Consider the following 4,774-nt stretch of genomic DNA (forward strand, 5'->3'; position numbering starts at 1 on the left):
CAAAAGCAAGTTGGGGAGGAAATGTTTTGATTTTTTTTTTTTCACTCATGCTTAGTCACTAAAGCTAGTTATGGCTGGGCTGGAGAGATGGCTCAGTGGTTAAGAGCACTGACTGCTTTTCCAGAGGACCCTGGCTCGATTCTCAGCAACTACATGGTAGCTCAGTCTGTAACTCCAGTTCTGGAGTATCCAACACCTTCCTTCACACAGACATACATACATGCCATAGATGCAAGCAAAGCAGCAATGCAATCATAAAAGCAGTCACAGCAGGAACCCAAGCAGGGTGGGGTGCTTGCTTACCTTCTCTCCATGACTTACTCCATACGCATTCTATCATACCCAAGACCACCCGGCTCGGGGTGGCACCACCCACGAGGGCTGGGCCTCCTCCCATCAATCATGAATTGAGCATTACAGCTGTATCTTATGGAGTCATTTTCTTTATTGATGTTCGCTCCTCTTAGATGACTCTGGCTTGTGTCAAGTTGTCATAAAGTTAGCCAGCACCCCACCCCCAACCCCCTCGGCTCCCAGTTAATCTCCAGGAAGTACCTTTACAGACTTCGGTATGTCTTAGTTGATTCCAAAGCCAATGCAGTTGTTACTCAAGAATAACCATCAGTGACTTCAAGATGACATAACCAATGCTTATTACTTTGGTAAGTGTGCTGAGAATGTCACCCATAGGCTCAGCTATTTGAATACTTAGTCCCCAGTTGATGGCACTGTTTGGGTAAGTGTAGGAATTGTGACCTTGCTGGAGGGAGTAGATCACGGGGCTTGTTTTGACATTTCAAGCCAACTGACATTCCCAGTTCAGGCTCTCTGCTTCCTGTTTGTGGATTAAGTTGTAAGCTCAAGATTTCCAGCTCCAGTTCCTCATGCTATGCTTCCTGAACACTGACGGTCATTGACCATTATCACCCCCTGGACACTAAGCTCAAGTAAATCCTTCTTTCTGTGAGTTGCCTTTGTCATGGGGTGGGTGTTCTCCGCACCCCCCACCCCCTTCTTCAAGACAGCATTTCTTTCTCTGCGGAGCCTTGGCTGTCCTAGAACTCAAAGACCCACCTGTTCCTGCCTCTCGAGGACTGTGCTACTGCCCAGCAGTTAGGTGTTTTATTATGGTGACAGGAAAGTAACACAGTGAGCTTTGGAAAATTCTAGTTGCTCTGTGTTTTATAAGTGAAATGACCAAGTATAGATAATGACACATTTGTTTATAACAACAGTTTATTGAAAAGTTTAAGCTGATTGTAGGGACTACTCGAAAGAAAAGGATTCATTTCAAAATATTAGTGCTGAGAACATGGCTGGGTCACTGCCATGCCCCACCCCCCAAACCAACCCAACCAAAATAAAACCCCAGAAAACAAAACACACACACAGATTTTATCTCAAATAAGAAACACTTTATTCTGGAGTCACATAGTGATCATGGCCTGGGAACACAGACTCAAATTGCCCAAAGTTCACATTTCAACATGGTATCAGTTTCATGAAGTTTTTATAGTAATAGGTCAAAGAAAGCCATAAATCTGTTTTTTTTTTTTAAACCCCCTGAGACAGGGTGTTATGGTATGGTTCTAGCTGGCTTGTAACTCGTAAAAGACCCCCCTGCTTCTGCCTCTTGAATGCTGGGATTAAATCCTTGGACCACCATGCCCAGCATTCATCTTTTCCTCCCAAAGAAGTCTTAAATTGGGTGTGGTAACACACACCTTTACTTCTAGCATTCAAGGAAGTACAGGTGGCCAAATGTCTGAATTTAAGGCTAACCTTGAGTTTTAGGATAATCAGGCTATACACAGAAACCCTGTCTTGAAAAGCCAACAAAACAAAACAAAAAACCCAATATTCTCAGGAGAAGCTAAAAATATTACTATGGGAAATTTCAAAAGAAACTAATTCTAATCTTCATGTCTCAGTTTGAGGGTTTCAAAATTCCAATGTACCCAGTAGTAGTAGTAAGGGAGCTAGCAGCAGAGTTTGAGGATTGGACACAATTACTACCAATAGATTAGTGGAGAAAGTAGTTTATTTCTATACAATTACACTTATAATCTTCAACAGTAGGGACAAAAAATACTTTAAAAATTACATTTTGGGGATGGGTGGTGGGTGGGCATGCACAATCTATGGTACACATATGGTAGTCTGAGGATAACTCACAAGAGTCAGTTCTCCTTGTACCACGTCGGACATGAGGATCAAATTCAGGCAAGTGCCTTTTCCGGCTGAACCATATCAAAATCTGCTCTTTAACAGTTTCCTCCAATATTAAAACCTTCCATCAGAGGAGGCAGCTCATTCAGACACAGGATGTTCATAGGGAGGTGAAACAACCAATCCAGCAGGGACGGACACTCAGTAATCACTAACCTCGGGAAGGAAACAACTCAAAATAGCTTTAACAAGTCCCTGAAACCAACAAAAAGATTCACTACACTCCTCTCTCCCCAGATGTGTAGATAAGCAGTAGACTGTTTGAAATATACTCTCAGACAAACCAAGCTGCCTAGAACAGCAGTCTTAGGACTCAGCAAAATCAGTTATGAAGTAGCAACAAAAATAAATTTATGGTTGGGAGTTCCTAAGACAATGAGAAATGTGTGTTTTTCAATGATCATGACCCACAGGTTGAAAACCGCTAGGCTAGAAGAATATCACACAAGACATGTTGCTTACAAGAATCAGAGACTTGGAAAGTTGCCTCAAAGATGCTCAGAACACTTCAACTGCCTAGAAAAGACATTCTCTAAGCTGTTGAGCTGCCAACGGGTCCAACAGCATGCCCCAGGTTCCCAGCTTCTGTGAACTGTCACCTATACTGGGAGTGGGATTTTGGTAATGGCATCTCTTCTCTGTAAGTAAACCTATTAAAACTCTATTGTTCACCAACTCAGACTTTGGTGGTATCCTTACTTTGTTTGGTCTATCATGTTCCCCATCTGGTTAGTAGACATTTGTTCCCGTCTCTCCCCAGGAATAGAGTCATACAACACGATCCCAGAAAGTAGTTTCTTAAAATGGATTCTGCTTTAGATGAAGGTGCAATGGATACTATCAGAATGATACCCAAAGACTTACAACATTAAATAACTCACTGTTATTGCTTTCCTTGGACATTGTGATGGTGACAAGAGGCAAACTAATGGGAGTGGGGTTTACTGTGGCTACATCTTGGCAGGGAAGGCAAGGTAGTGGGGACCACTCTTGGCTACAGCAGGAATGTGAGGCTACTGGCTCATTTCTAAGCAGATTAGGAAGCGGACAGGACAGGAAGCAGAGCTGGGCTATAAATATTAAGGCTTTCTCCACCCCCCCAACCAGTACTTCCTCTAGGTAAGCCCTGTCTTCTAAACGTTCCACAATTTTTCAAAACAGCTGAGGACCAAATGTTCAAACATTTGAACTTGTCGGATGCATTTTACATCTCAACACTGGCTAAAGCAGAAGCAAGGTTCTATTGTAAGCAAAATGCTACCAGATAGCATCCTATGTTACTGGGGTATGGGAGTTGGGATCCATAAACATAAACAAACAGTTGCACAAAAAAAATGAAACATTTCGCCGGGCGTGGTGGCGCACGCCTTTAATCCCAGCACTCGGGAGGCAGAGGCAGGCGGATTTCTGAGTTCGAGGCCAGCCTGGTCTACAAAGTGAGTGCCAGGACAGCCAGGGCTACACAGAGAAACCCTGTCTCGAAAAACCAAAAAAAAAAAAAAAAAAAAAAAAAAAAAAAAAAAAAAAAAAAAAGAAACATTTCAAGATATGAAAATAAAAATTAAAAAAAAAAAAAGGACAGAATTTCTGAAGAAAAGCTGAAAGGAAATGAACTTGGGAAGCCAAACAAACAGCTCAGAAGCAAGTATTCTGGACAGAGTAGATGGGGTGGAAAAGAGACTACGAAGATACACAGACAAGGAAGAGGAATAAATTTAACAGTCAAGGGAAATGTTAAAGACAAAAAACCAAAACCGATTATACAGGAAATCTGAAATATGAAAAGACCAATGGCCAGGCAGTAGTGGCGCTCACCTTTAATCCCAGTATTCAAGAGGAAAAGGCAGGATCTCCAAGTTTGAGGCCAGCCTGGTCTACAGAGTGAGTTCCAGGACAGCCAGGGCTACACAGAGAAACCCTGTCTTAAAAGCAAACAAAAAACAAAACAGGCCAAAGCTATGAATAATAAGTATATAAAAAAGAAGAAATGCAGATCAAAGACCCAGAAATATCTTCTACAAAATTACGGAATCTAAGGAGTTTTTTTATTAAGGTGCAAGAGACATACAGAATACCAGAACCAGAGACGAAATTACCCAGTCACATAATAAAAACATTTAATATACAGAACTAGGGATATTGAAGACAACAAGAGAGACCAAGTCACATATAAAGGCAGCATACCAGATTAATGCCTGACTTAAAGGGAAGCTTTGAAAGTCCTTGGTTCTAAAAGTACTAGGACCACAGATGCCAGTCAAGACTAATATGCAAGTAAAACTATCAGGTATAATCGAAGGAGAAAGAAAATGTCTATGATGAAAAACAGATTTAAGCAATTTATATCCATTAAGCCAGCTGTATGAAGGATACTAGAAGGAATAGTTCAGATTGAAGAAAAGATTAAACATACCCAAGACCACACACAATTCCAGAAAAGCTAACCAACACAAGTTTAAGAAAATACTAGTCACAACAAAATAACAGGAATTAATAAACTGTTAAACAAGACTTCATATTAATGGTTTAAAATTTCTAATAGGGG

The sequence above is a fragment of the Mus caroli genome, unplaced genomic scaffold (genome assembly GCF_978045245.1).
Source record: "Mus caroli unplaced genomic scaffold, Mus_caroli_1 scaffold_2, whole genome shotgun sequence".
Classification (NCBI taxonomy): Eukaryota; Metazoa; Chordata; class Mammalia; order Rodentia; family Muridae; genus Mus; species Mus caroli.